General features: G+C 49.4%; 1 protein-coding gene across 2 annotated transcripts in view; it reads left to right on the forward strand.

The window, feature by feature from the left end:
• Positions 1-14,234, forward strand: part of GAS7 (growth arrest specific 7) — a 282,620-nt gene that overhangs the window by 122,666 nt on the left and 145,720 nt on the right. Inside the window, exon 1 of one of the 2 annotated variants that reach the window (XM_017531434.1) lies at positions 12,808-12,942. The exons of the other annotated variant lie outside the window; for it this stretch is intronic. The gene's annotated coding sequence lies outside the window, so the exon portion shown is untranslated. Of the gene's footprint in view, positions 1-12,807; positions 12,943-14,234 lie in introns of those variants that run through there. 2 annotated transcript variants of the gene reach the window in all.

Genomic DNA, 14,234 nt, shown 5'->3' on the forward strand with positions numbered 1-14,234 from the left:
CCTCCAGTGAAGGTACCGTGGAGTGGACCAAGTTAAAGCCGAGGCCACCAGCAGGGGCCTGCGTACTGGATTTGTCTTCTGAGGCCCCAGTCTTTCCTTATTCCTGAATCTTGCCTGAACCTGCTATGGGGGCAGGTAGTGTCTGGGCCGGGAAGATAACCAGCACTGAATAAGGCAGGTAGAGGTGCTTCCCCAGGGCCAAAGACCAGATCAGCCCTGACCTCCAGCCCTGGCGATCCTGGTTTAATGGGACCAGGGCTTCCTAGGGCATTTCTAAGCTCTCCAGTAGTTCTCATGGGCAGCCAGGGTTGCAGACCACTGCGCTGGAGAATGGTGGAGAAGGTGGCAACATTTCTCCTCATCCTATCCACAGCATCTACAGTATGGCCCACCTGAGTTTTCAAGAGACAATTGAAATCTTTTATTATTATTATTATTTTGTATTTTCTTTTCTCTTGAGACATGGTCTCGCTCTGTTGCCCAGGCTGAGTGCAGTAGTGCGATCTTGGCTCATTGCAGCCTCTGCCTCCTGGGTTCTAGTGATTCTCCTGCTTCTGCCTCCCAGGTAGCTGGGATTACAGGCAGGCACCACCATGCTCAGCTAATTTTTGTATTTTTTTTTTTTAGTTGAGATGGGGTTTTGGTCTTGAACTCCTGACCTCAAATGATCTACCTGCCTTGGCCTCCCAAAGTACTGGGATTGCAGGTGTGAGCCACCGCGCCCGGCTTTCATTACTTTTTTCACTACACCTTTCCTGGTTTTTTATATGCTTGAAGCTAAGTCAAACATTTTTTTAAAGGTCAAGTAAAGGGCATCCATTGACCCCATAAGCAGCCTCTGGTTTGCTGGGTGAGCCCTCGGCTGTCTGACGCCACCTCTAACTGTGCCAAGCTCCTCATGTCTGGCTGTCTCCTGTGACACGGGGGCGACTATGCTTGTACTCTGCCTTCACCTGTTTTCTATTCTTGTGGCCCCAGTCCCATAGCCAGCTCTGGAAAAATAATGTATCCTGGTCACAGACCCTGGGTGATTCGCATCTTCCCACTACAACGCTGTGTGGTAGTGGGTTTTTGGTTCCATGTCTCGGGTGTGGAAAGCCACTTGCCCAAGGGGGATGGTGGCGTCGAGACTCAAATGCAGCTCTGTTTGCCTCCGGAGCCCGAGCCCTCAGTCACCTCACTGGCTCTCTCTGCTTGGATTTCTCTGGGGTCCTGCTGGCTGGGAACACCCCACCAGCTGGCTTCTGGGTGGGACCCTCTGACCCTGTCAGGTGGCTCCTTTGAGTTCATGATCGGGCTGAGCAGGTGTTCCAGACGCCAGGCCAGAGGACTGTGTAGGAGTCAGACAGGGATGGGGATGTGGGAGTCTGGAATGTACTCCCTGGTTTCTAGAGAAAGATTTAGGTTGGTGCAGAAATAATAGCGATTTTGTCCATTTTAATGGCAAAAATCGCAATTACTTCTGCATCAACCGAATAGCACATTTCTGGCCTTTGCTTTCTGTACATTCTTCCTTCACCCCCACCCCAACCTCTGTCCCCTAGGTTGTGACGTGCCCATTCTGCCTCTGCTCCTCTCCTTCTAGACTCTGGATTTTAGAATAGGGCAGGAGGGACTGCATCTGTGCGGGCATTTTCTCTCTGCAAGGCCAGGCCAGTAGCCTGGTAAGCTAAGCAGAGCCCATGGCACCAGAAAGAAGAATGAAGGGATGCCGGGTGTGGTGGCTCTTGCCTGCAATCCCAGCACTTTGGGAGGCCGAGGAGGGTGGATCACCTGAGGTCAGGAGTTCAAGACCAGCCTGGCCAACATGGTGAAACCACGTCTCTACTAAAAATACAAAAATTAGCCAGGCTTGTTGGTGCAGGCCTTTAGTCCCAGCTACACAGGAGGCTGAGGCAGGAGAATCACTTGAACCCAGGAGGCGAAGGTTGCAGTGAACCGAGATTACACCGCTGCACTCCAGCCTGGGTACAGAGTGAGACTCCATCTACAAAAAATAAACATAAAAATTGAAAAAAAAAGAAGAGAGAGGGCAGCTGGGCTGGGAGGCTGGGCAGCTCACCCAGGCTAGTGTCTGGATGATTCCCAGTACCTCGTGGCCATTTTATTCTCCAAAAGTCGGAGAATAAATGAGAGTGAATGAGAGAGGAAAGGGGTGGAAGAAACTTCAAGAATGGGGATGGAGGAGTGGGGTGCATAGAAAGCTGGGTGTCTGGCCGGGTGTGGTGGCTCATGCCTATAATCCCAGTACTTTGGGAGACTGAGGGGGGAGAATTGCCTGAGGTTGGGAGTTTGAGACCAGCCTGACCAACGTGGAGAAACCCCATCTCTACTAAAAAAACAAAATTAGCTGGGCGTGATGGTGCATGCCTGTAATCCTAGCTACTCTGGAGGCTGAGGCAGGAGAGTTGCTTGAACCTGGGAGGCAGAGGTTGTGGTGAGCTGAGATGGCACCATTGCATTCTAGCCTGGGCAACAAGAGGGAAACTCTGTCTCAAGAAAAAAAAAAAAATGCCGAGAGTCCTTTTCTGGGACTAGTGAGCCCACCAAGGGCAGGTCATCTAGTGCCTATGGTCTAGTATAGCATTTCCCAACGTGCCGTGCCAAGATGGGCTTAGGTGGTCTGTGGACAAGACTTTCAGTACCAGGGAATCACATAAACAGAAGGGTGTTCCTTTTGGAATTTTCTCCTTGCTTCTGATGACATTGAGGAGAAAGTTTTGGGAGGTGCTGGGTGAGAGCAGGCCTCAGCAGGTAGCAGTAGCCAGCAGAGATCGAATAACATGGCTTGGTTTTTGTTGTGGTTATTTTTATGGTTATTGTAGATTTCTGGCAAATGTCACTAGTGTTCCATTCAGAGACTAACATCATTTTCTGTTCTGTTCAATTTTTAAGAGTCAACTAGAAATATTAGCAAATAAGAGGAAAATGATATGAGAATATGCTGAAAATTACAATGGTGATCAGTGAAAGATAGGCTTCTAAGAGATGCTGGGTGTGGGGGGTTCAGGGTCTCAGCCAAAGGGCCAAGTGGACCAGAGTTCAAAGCCCTTAACGTTGTGGCCTTGAGCAAGTCATTTTGCGTCTCTAAGGCACAGTGGACTCCGTCATAAAAACATTAATATTAAATGAGCTCATGCTTGTCATGTGCTTGGCGCAAGGCCTGACCCAGCATCATGGGAGTGGTGGTTATTATGTGAAGTGTTTATTGACATGAAATATTGAACTCAGAGGCTGGTGTTTCTGGGCTAACAAGGATCACAGGCCAACATGGAAGAGGAAGCTTTGTGAGGGACGGAGCTCTCTGTCCACACAAGTGTTTGAGAAGCTTGTCACCTGTCTAGGATTTAGTGGCAGGATTCTTCCACTGGATGAACCAGACAAAAGGGAGGCTTCCTTCAAGTAAACATTCCATGGCCACGGGGCAGAGAGAGTCAACATAGCAGACCGGGGTACCCCCCTTAGAAAGGCCTGCTTGCAAGGTTGGCCCTTGGCTAGTGTCTGGGAATTCGCATTTAGGAAGCACTCCCACTGTTCCCTAAATAGTAAGGGTAGCTTGTCTCTACTGTTCATGTAAATAATATGGTTTGTGCCGAACACCTGGATTTCTTCAGGGAGTCTGCAATTTGTGTTTATACTAGGCAGGGGGTACCTACATGACCAGCCCCTAGTAAAAACCTTGGACACTGTGTCTGTAATGCACTTACCCGCCAGACAGCATTGTACACAGCTGGCAGGACTCACTGCTGGAGGAATTAGGCATATCCTTTGTGACTCCACTGGGAGAAGACTCGTGGAACTTGCACCTGGTTTCCTCAGGACCTTGTCCCAGGTTCTATGTCCCCTCACTGATTTTGCTTTTGCATCCTTTTGCTGTAATAAGACCCTTTAAAAAAAAAATAGAGACAGGATCTCACTCTGTCTCCCAGGCTGGAGTGCAGTGGTGCAATCATAGCTCACCGTAGCCTCAAACTCCTGGGCTCAAGCAATCCTCCCATCTCAGCCTCCTGAGAAGCTGGAACTATAGGCATGCGCCACCATGATGGCTAATTTTGTTATTATTATTTTTTTTTTGTAGAGACAGGGCTTTGCTATGATGTCTAGGCTGGTCTTGAACTCCTGGCCTCAAGTGATCCTCCTGCCTCAGTCTTTCAAAGTTCTGGGATTACAGGTGTGAGCTACTGTGTCTGGTCATACGTCTTTATGAGAAGTAAAACGTCTGCTGAGTCCCGTGAGTTCTTCTAGGGAACTGTCAGAGCTGAGGGTGGTCTTGGGGACTCCCAGCGTATCCTGCCTCTGTCTTCAGTTCAGGAAAGGAGACCCAGGGCCTCATCTGGGTCAATGGGTCATCCTAGTTTAATGGCTCAGGGGCTTCCTAGCAAAGGTTCCATGAAAGTTTTCCTAGAATCAAACTTAGGGAAGCACCCTGAAGGAGTTGATGATGTTCTGGGAAGAGGCGGACTATCAAGCACATATCGGGGTACTTATCCCTCTTTGGGGTGCTGTGTGATGTCACTGTGCTTCGTGCAAAGCAGCTTTAAAGGTTTGGGAGGAAGTATTGGGGTGTTTTATGTGTGACTTAAGTCTCAGCTATGGTTTGTGTTAAGCCTCTGAACCTTAACACAAACCCAAAATAGTTTTCATGGAAATGACCAAGGTAGAGACCATTGGTTTAGGCCTATAAGGTCAGAGATGGCACAGCCGGATTCTTTACAAAACATAACAGTGACCACACCTCAGTGCCTAGTGTCACGGTGAAGGAATGTTGATATCAGCTTCCCTCCAAAAGACCTGATTCAATTATGAATCTATTTCTCTGGGTCTGAGCCTCTGTTTAGAGTTATAGGAGATGGTTAATGATCTCTTAGCAGGCCCACCCTGAGCTAGGGTGGGGCAGGGTATGGAGAGTGTCTAGGCTGTATTTTCAAAGAATTGTCACTGTACAAGGGGAGTAGGACGGGTGTTTGCAGACATTCCTAGCTTAAGGTTGGCCTGATAGTTCTGTGTGAATCACCAGGCATATACTCAGCATTGATTCTATTGGCCTTCCTTTCTGATTACCCCCTAGCCAGATGGGGTGGCAGGATAGGACTGAGGTAAGCTCCAAAGTGAGGCATTTGCCTGAAGAAGTGAAGGGAGTTAGAATAAAATGGAAGGCAGAGGAGACTCTGCTGTGGTTGGCTGGAAGCTCAACTCCTCCCCCTCCCCAACCCCCAATTTCATCAGGACCTTTCATCAGAATGGAGCCAATGCAGAAGGAAAGGGGCTGATGGGGAAGAGAGGGAAGCAGAGATAGAGAAACATCAGACTGCTGACACTGTTTAAGCCACTTGATCAAATCATGCCTGAAGCTGAACTTCCTGGGACTGTTCCTTTTTTGTTTGAAGCCAGTTTGAATGGGATTTCTTTTTACTGGATCTCATTCTGGATCTCATAGGCAGACCCATGGAGCTGGGAGAAGAAGCTAGAACTTGCCTACAGTGTCAGCAATGAGAGGCCAATTTTTAAAGCTTTATGTACATTATTAACTCATTTAGTCCTTGTAACAGGTATTATTATTAATAATCATATCATCATCATTATTACTTTTGTCTTCATGGGAATTGCTGATTTGAGATTGTCCAGCTAGATCAAGCAGCTTTTCCAGGCAAAACATGAATTTGAACCCAGGCAATCTGGCTTCGAAGTCCATTCTCTTCACTCCTATACTGTGAGGACTTGGAGACCTAGAAATGCTCCCCCTGACTCCAAAATTCGGTGACCGCAGGAGCCAGTCTAAGCAGAGCAAGGGTGCCATGATGTCTTGCAGAATGGCAGTAACATCTCAGGCTTTCTGGACTAGTTATATGTTTTTTTTCCTAATTAATAGACCTTGAAATAAACAGTTCACTGTCTTAAAAAATTGACTTGTAGGCCAGGCACAGTGACTCATATCTGCAATCCCAGGGCTTTGGGAGGCAGAGGTGAGGGGATGGCCTGAGGCCAGGTGTTCAAGACCACCCTGGGCAATATAGTGAGAGCCCGTCTCTGCAAAAAAAAATTAGCCTGGCTTTGGTTCCTCATCACACAGTCTGTCTTGCCCTTCCTCAATCCCAGCTTCCTCTCTCTCCCACTTCCGCTGTAGATGGTGTCTTCCTACCCTAGCCCACAGCAATCTGGTCACTAGGGAAATTGGAGTATGGAGATTTTTAATTTCCTTAATCTTAGTTCAAGGTCAAGTTACATTTTTCCCCCAAGCACATAGCCCCCTAACTTTAGCTCTGCATAGACCTTCTTTGAGACTCCCAATCCTGCTCAACCTTCCTGGCACATCTTCCGCTCTGAGTCCAGCCCCAACATTCTGGCTATTTCTTCTTTCGGTGCTATGTGACTTGCACACTTGGCCCCAGAGGTCCCAGCCAGGAGGACCTGGGGAAGCATCAGAGGTGTTGACAGCAACATTTCTGATCCATAGTCCGACTTGGCCTGATGAGGGCAGCTTGTAATGGCTCTCCATCATAGGTCTACGTCCTAATCCCCAGAACCTGGGAACGTTACTTCATTTAGAAAAGAGGCCTTTGTGGGTACAACGAAGTTAAGGATCTTAAGTTGAGAAGATTTTCCTGGGTTATCTGAGTAAGCCCTAAATGTAATCACAAGCATCCTTATAAGAGAGAGGCAGAGCAGTATTAGACAAACACACAGAGGAAAGGGTGTTGTGAAGAGAAAGCAGGGGGAGATTTGAAGATGCTGACCTTGAAGATAAGAGAGAGGCTGAAGGTGATTTGGCTATAGACGAAAGATAAGGGGTATGATTGGGGAGGTAGGGATTTGAGTGATGCAGCCACAAGCCAAGGAATGCCAGCAGCTACCAGGAGCTGGGACAGTCAAGGACTGAATTCTCCCCTTGACCCTCTGGGAGGAATATGGCCCTATCAGTAACTTGATTTCAGCTCAACGATGCTGATTTTTAGACATCCAGAACTGTGAGAGAATACATTTCTGTTGCTTTAAGACACCAAGTTTATGGTAATTTGTTCTAGTGGCCAAAGGAAGGTTTTTAGAAATGCAGATATCTTTGGAAGAGGAGCTTATCCAAGTGCAGGTTCAGGAAAGGAACTGAGTCTCTAAATTCTCCCTGTTTTATGTTCTTTAGTTTCGAGTGTTGCTATCTGTATACCTTGGCCTTTACCAAGAGACTATTAGCCACGAATCTTTCTATTAAATGTTACAGAAATCCTACTCAGGCCGGGTGTGGTGGCTCATGCCTATAATCCCAGCTCTTGGGGAGACCGAGGCAGGAGAATCACTCGAACCCAGGAGTTTGAGACCAGCCTCAGTAATGTAGTGAGACCCCATCTCTACAAATAAAAAATAAATTCACTAGGTGTGGTGGCATGAGCCTACAGGCCCAGGTACTTGAGAGGCTGAGGTGGGAGGATCACTTGAGCCTAGGAGTTCAAGGCTGCAGTGAGCTATGATCGCATCACTGTACTTTAGTCTGGGGACAGAACAAGTGAAAAGAAATCCGTTCAAATTGGCTTCAAACAAAAAAGGAACAGTCCCAGGAAGTTCAGCTTCAGGTATGATTTGATCAAGTGGCTTAAACAGTGTCAGCAGTCTGATGTTTCTCTGCTTCCCTCTCTTCCTCATCAGCCCCTTTCCTTCTGTATTGGCTCCATTCTCAGAGAGACTTCCTGCAAGGTGTCAACATGACCGTCAGCAGCTTAAGGCTTGCATCCTGTCATGGAAATACATCTTTCCCCAGTAATTCCAAAACCAAATTCCAGGTATCCAGCCCCAGATGGGTAATGTGCCCTTCCGTGAACTAGTACTATGGCTGGGTAGAAGGCAGGTGCTAATTGGCCAGGCAGGAGCCACTTGCCCCCAGGAACCTGGAGGGCTGGGAATGGGGAAAAGTGGTTCCCCAGGAGAAAATCAGGGTGCTTCCTTCAGAAGCAGGGGGCATGTATGGCTGCTGGGCAGGCCCATACAGCATACAGATGCTACGAGAGCCTGCTGTGCTTTTTGGTCACAGATCCCCCAGGGTGTACTTGGAAATGCCAGATCATGCTGCAAGGCTTTCCCTCTGCCCCAGCCTGTGGCCCGAGACTCCCAAGTATGAAAAGCAGTCTCGCGGTCCCTGTGTGTTGCGGAACCCAGGAAATGAAGAAATTGATCTGGAAGGCCCCAGAAGGTGTAGGAGATTGAGTGAGAGAGTCAAGGAGCTGCCGCAGCTACCACCGCTGGGACCTTATGTTTAAAAACCACGTTCTTGGGGCATCTTTGAACTTCTGTCGGTCTGTATGTGACTAATGTTCGAGCTGGTGAGGGCCACGTTGGGAAATGGAAAAGGGAAGTGGGGACGCACGCTCGTGCTACAGTGGGGCTGTCTTTGGCAATGGCCTGTGGGGGAGGTGACTCATGAGGGGCATTGAGGCAACAAAGGAACTGCTGTGGCTGGATGAAAAAAAAAGATGCTTCCTCTGTCCTCTCGTCACCTATGCAAGGGGTAGCCCGTGGCCTGAGTGTCTTGAAGGAAGCGTTTGACCAGGGAGGGTGGCCAGGGGTGGAGCGTATGGTCAGGATCGTGGGCAGGAAGCTGCCCTTGTGGACAGCTTAGAGTGGAGGTGATGAGTTAAGAGTTCCAGAGCCAGATGGGCAGGGTTCAGCCCTCAGTGTCATATCTTGTGAGCAGCGTGACCTTGGACGAGATCCTCACCCTGACACCCTGATCTCGGCACAGCTGTTATTAGCTGTAGGTGTAGGTACTTTGTCCCAGTTTGCCTGGGGCAAACTGCTGGACTGTTTGAACCTTGAATTCATTCTCCAAAATAAGCATCATCATAGAGCCTAGATGGTGGGACAGGGCTTTGCTGGAGCTGCCACTTCCCTGCTTTGGAGCAGAGATGTTAGCTTTGGTGGAAAATGGTGGATTGTTGCAACAGAGAAGTTAAATAAGAGGTTTCCTCAGCAGAGAGGACAGGATGGCAGGGGCCCTTCTGAGGTGGAGGACATAGGGATGTCTATGTGAGTATCATGTACACACACACACACACACACACACACACACACACACACACACACACGTGTGCCAGGTGCCACCAGGCCGTTGCCTATTATTTTGATGGAGGTAGGTGGGAGCAGGGACTCCTTTTGCAAAAATGACAAAGAAGTGACATTAGGAAGCTCTGCCTGTCTGTTCCTCTAGGGGAAGCCCCATGAAACCACCGCAGAGTCACTCTGCTGCCATTTCTTGGCCCACTGTGGAAAACCCAGCTAGCAGGTAAGTGGAAGCACAGGGCGAGGCAAAGGTTGCCCTTGCTGGTGGGGAGGGGTCCATCCTACTGTGTACCCCTTGATGTCTGCACAGGGTGGTTGGAGCTCCCCGGACATCCTCGCCTTCCCCTGGGCTGCCCCAGGTACTGCACGACGTTGTGTAGGACTCCTTGGCTACCCACAGGTTCCTGGCGGGTGAGAGGGCATTTGAGGTGAGGGCTGAGAGCTGCAGGGTCATTAGGCATTAGCATCCCCTAATGGTGGCTCAGCACTCCTAGGGGGAGAGAAGAAAGGAAAGGGAAAGAATAGGGATGTGAGCAGCTCTGATTTGCTGGTTCAGGGATTTCTGAGACCACAAATCAACCCACCAGCAAAGCAGAATTAGCTGTGTTATTTAAAGTTATTCACATCAAGAGATTTAAATGATCTATGCCCACTGTGTTTGTGTGGTTTCTGTAGGCAAGATGCATTTCATGTTTTTAAAGTTTTGTTTATATCTTCTCTATGTCAGTAAAGACTCATTGGAAGATCAAATTATATCCTGATCAGTTGTAGAATTTATTTTAAATCTTATTTTTGGGACAAAGTCTGACTGTGTCACCCAGGCTGGAGTGTAGTGGCACAATCTCGGCTCACTGCAACCTCTACCTCCCAGGTTCAAGTGATTCTCATGCCCCAGCCTCCTGAGTTGCCAGGATTACACGTGTACACCACCATGCCCAGCTAATTTGTATATTTTTAGTAGAGACGAGGTTTTGCCATGTTGGCCAGGCTGGTCTTAAACTCCTGACCTCAAGTGATCCACCCGCCTTGACCTCCCAAAGTGCTGGGATTGCAAGCATGAGCCACTGTGCCCAGCCTAGAATTTACTTTAAAGTAATGACCAGAATGGTAGATATTCCTCCTCCTTCATGTAGGTCAGAGCTTGTCTGTGATCTCTAAAAGTCCTAAGCTTGATCCCTCTGTGGACGTGCACCTGAGTCGGGGCACTGGGAACCAAATGAAGCCCTGTCAGTGTATCTGTACCAGGGTTTTCGGCTGTGATGCTATTGACATTTTGGGCTGGATGATTGTTCTGTTGTGGGTGGTGGTCCTGTGCATTACTGAGTGTTTAGCAGCATCCTTGGCCAGTAAATGCCTCCAAATATTGCCCCACATCCCCCTGGGAGCAAAATTGCCCCTGGTTCAGAAACATAGACTACACGTGGAAAGCCATGTTGTTTCCGTAGAAACTGGGAGAGGAAAGAGTTCCTCTGTTCTGGGCTGAGAGTGAGGCTGGGTGTGGAAACACCCAGCACAGTTCGCCGTGGGAGAAATGATCCAGGGGCCTGCAAGGGGGTGGGTGCATGGCTGCCCCCCCAACAGCTTCCCCCCAGAGGCTCTGGAGCTGCCACACTGTCATTAGCAACACAGCATTCCTGTCGGTGCTTGTGCATCTTTGGATGAAACTAGAAAAGAAGCTGAACTATATTCCACTGTACCATAAAAGAGGATATAAAAAAACTCAATAAAACACGAAAATGTCAGCCGAAGGAGGATCGCTCGCTGGGGCCTTGGCAAGAAGGGGCAGACAGCAGGCTGGATGCTCCTGGCGCTGTTTGTGGGAGTCATGGGTGGGGAGGCCGAGAGAGTCCAGCCCATGCTGGGGGCCACCAAGCCCGGGCTCTGGGCCAAACACACAGCCCCCTGGTTTCTTGGGCCCAACCCTGATGCTGTAATTCTGTTTATTTTGCTGAATATGAAATCCATATGGTTCTGATTTCTTCCTTGTAATCCGTCATCTGTGTGTGGCTCTGGAGTCAGCAACCATGCGAAGTGGCTTTGAAGTTGTTGTTCTGGGGTAAGTAGGAAGTTGTGTTCTTCCAGGGTTCAGTGGGGCAACCATGAGGTTTGCATTTGGTTTGACAACTGCTCCAGGAGTGGGAAGCAGTTTGGCACAGTCAGTTTTGATCCTGGCCTAGGAGCTTGGGCTGGGCAGAAGGGAGACCATTTGCAGAGCCTTCTGTGTATTTGCACAGCCAAGGCGTCTCTCTGGCCCTCAGCTTACGTTAGAGGTACTCTCGGTTCCAGGTGTCTCTTTGGAAACAACAGGTATCTCTGCAGGGAGCTGATGCACTCAATTCGCCTCTCCTACCTCCATCATGACAAGCAGTAAATGTGTCCAAAGCTTGCCAAATGTCCTTGGGGGGACAAAGTCGCCCCTGGTTCAGAAACACAGGCTACATGTGGGATTCCTGGGCCACATGATCAATGTATGTTTCATGTTGCAGGAAACTGCCACACTTCCCTGCAGAAGGGCTATACCGTTTTGTGTTCCCAGAGGCAACACAGGAGAATTCAAGTTGCTCTGCATCCTTGCTGGCACTTGGTATTGTCAGTCTTTTTAATTTAAGTCTTTCTAGGTCACACTTGATTTGGAAATATATAAATGAGCCCCAGAAATGTACAAGATTTGTCCAAAGCCCCTTAGCCTTGTAGGGGCTCCTTGAAGGAGACATTCTGTCTTGGGGGCTGTGGGCTTTTTGGGTGGTGGTCAGGTGTACAGAATGAAAGTGACAGGGCTATTCCGTGTGCCAGATCTGGGAATCGGTAGCTTCTGTGTGGCCCTGGGGCTTCAGCAATATCTAAGAGGAATGTAGAAAAAGAAGGTGGTAGGCCGGGCCCTGTGGCTGACACCTGTAATACCAACACTTTGGGAGGCCAAGGTGGGCAGATCATGAGGTCAGGAGATCAAGACTGTCCTGGCTAACATGCTGAAACCCCGTCTCTACTAAAAATAAAAAAAAAAAAAAAGAGCCAGGTATGGTGGTAGATGCCTGTAGTCCCAGCTACTCGGGAGGCTGAGGCAGGAGAATCACTTGAACCCAAGAGGCAGAGGTTGCAGTAAGCCAAGATTACACCACTGCACTCCAGCCTGGTGACAGAGCGACACTCCATCTCAAAAAAAGAAAAAGGAGGTGGTGGCAACATGGAAAAGTTGCACATCCTAGAGTCCTGAGGTTGAAGACCCTAGGCTGCCGCTGCCTCCTCCCACTCCTGGCTCATTTTAAGCTGGAAGCTCAGAGAGGCACAGAAGCCTGCCCAGTGTCCCTCAGCTAGCTGGTGGTCTCTTGACTCTTTGCTATGGCAGGCAGTGGCAGAAGGCCAGCCTTGTTTCCAGAAGCATCCTTACTAAAGCACCAGGGGCCCGGGCTGCTTCTCCTTGGCGCTTTAAGGAGTAGACTTTTTGCCAGTTGCTCTACCTGGTTGGATCATCCAACTCCCTCAGTGTCTTGGCCTCAGGTCCACGCCAGGCAGGAAGGAGCGTGTGCAGGGGGTGTTGGCTGCAGCTGAAAGCAGAACGGGTGACCTAATGGGGAGGTGGAGGTTCATCAGGACCAGGCACTTCTCCAGAGGCGTCCCACCCACCCTCAGGGGGAAGGGGCCCAGCTGCCCTGGAAGGCTGTGGACATGCTTTCTCGATTGCAGAATACTTCTCTTTCATTTTGAATATCATTTGTTTGGTTGCCACAGCAACGTCAAGTCTCTATTTTAATGCTAACCTGCGTGGCTGCAACTTTCTATATATAAATGCTGCTTTGCACAGTGAATTAGCCGATGCCTCAGGGAAGCAGCGGATGTGGGGATGGTGGCAGAAAATGACCAGTGTGTCAGATTTGCATAAGGACAGACCACACCGCTGAGGTGAGTTAGAACAAGGGCGCTGCTGGTTCTCTTTGATGCAGATGCTCGAAGCTAATTGGACCAGGTTGAACCCGAGGCAGCCGCCACTCGTGCAAGAGTAGACATCTTCCTTGGATGACCTCTTGGCTTGGCTAGGGTTTGGCTGTGCTCCGGGAGGATTTGGGGGATTCTTCTGTGTCCGTGTGTATCCGTCCTCCTCATGCCTCCGGCGAGTCTGGGTCGCACTGTGACCCAAGGATCTGGAAAGATAAGGAAGCCACTTGGGCAGGGATGTAGCTGAAATGAGCTCTCTGGGAAGTGAGTTTTTCTTGATTTCCTGGGATTTACCTCAGTTTCCTGTTTTGGATCTTCCGCTCCTCAGTTTGCCTTTTCCTAATTCCCTAGTGTAGCTAGCTTTTGTAGTGGCCAGATGGCCCCAAGTGACATGGCAGAGTTCTCAGGAGAAGCCTGGAAAGGTCTTCTTTGGGAGCTGGCATGTACAGGCCCCTCAGGCTCTGGATGAGGGAGATGCTCAGAGAGGTGATGCGCTCTGCCAGACGTCACACAGCAGCTCGGGGGAAAGTGGGACGGGAAACCAGGTCCACACCGGTCTCCTGACTTACTCATGGATGCCACGTTTCTGCGCATTCTATCATGGGGCCAGGGCAGCGTGTGGGTGTACACAACAGTGAAAGGGGGTGCAGTACAGACAGCATGCCCGGATGTTCCTTTCTGGTTTTGCAAGCCAGGGACATGTCATGAACACAGGATTGTATAACTCCATCTGGAGAGGCCTCAGGAAAGAGCATGGACGTTTGAATCTACAAAACTTGGATTGGCGTGGATTCAGCCACTTTCTACCTGTGTGCCTGTTTTGTCGACTTTTCTGAGGCTCCGTTTTCCCCCCTAACCTCAAGGTGTGCTATCTTCCCCTGACATTGCAGTGAGCCAATGTGATGGCCAGCATGAACCCACTGGGGACTGTGATAGGGGCGTGATGTGTCTGAGAGCGGAGCGGATTGCAAACTATCAGGCATCCCACCCTAGCAGGCCACAGCTGTGTTCTTCTGTGGCTGAGAGAAGGTGGCACCTGTATCAGAACACTGGCCCAGCCAGAGGAGTTGTCTGAAGATGGGGTTTCTTCAAACAGCCCTCTGATTAGTATGGTATGAAATGCAGTACACTTTTATTGCTGTCAGAATATGTCATTCAGGCTTCTCCTATAACATCAAACATTTGACAGGTATTTTAAGTGTTGAATCCAAACACTCAGACCCAGTCCCTCCCTCCCTCCCTTTCTTTCTTTTCCCTCT

Source organism: Cebus imitator, unplaced genomic scaffold (assembly GCF_001604975.1).
Source record: "Cebus imitator isolate Cc_AM_T3 unplaced genomic scaffold, Cebus_imitator-1.0 Scaffold72, whole genome shotgun sequence".
Lineage (NCBI taxonomy): Eukaryota > Metazoa > Chordata > Mammalia > Primates > Cebidae > Cebus > Cebus imitator.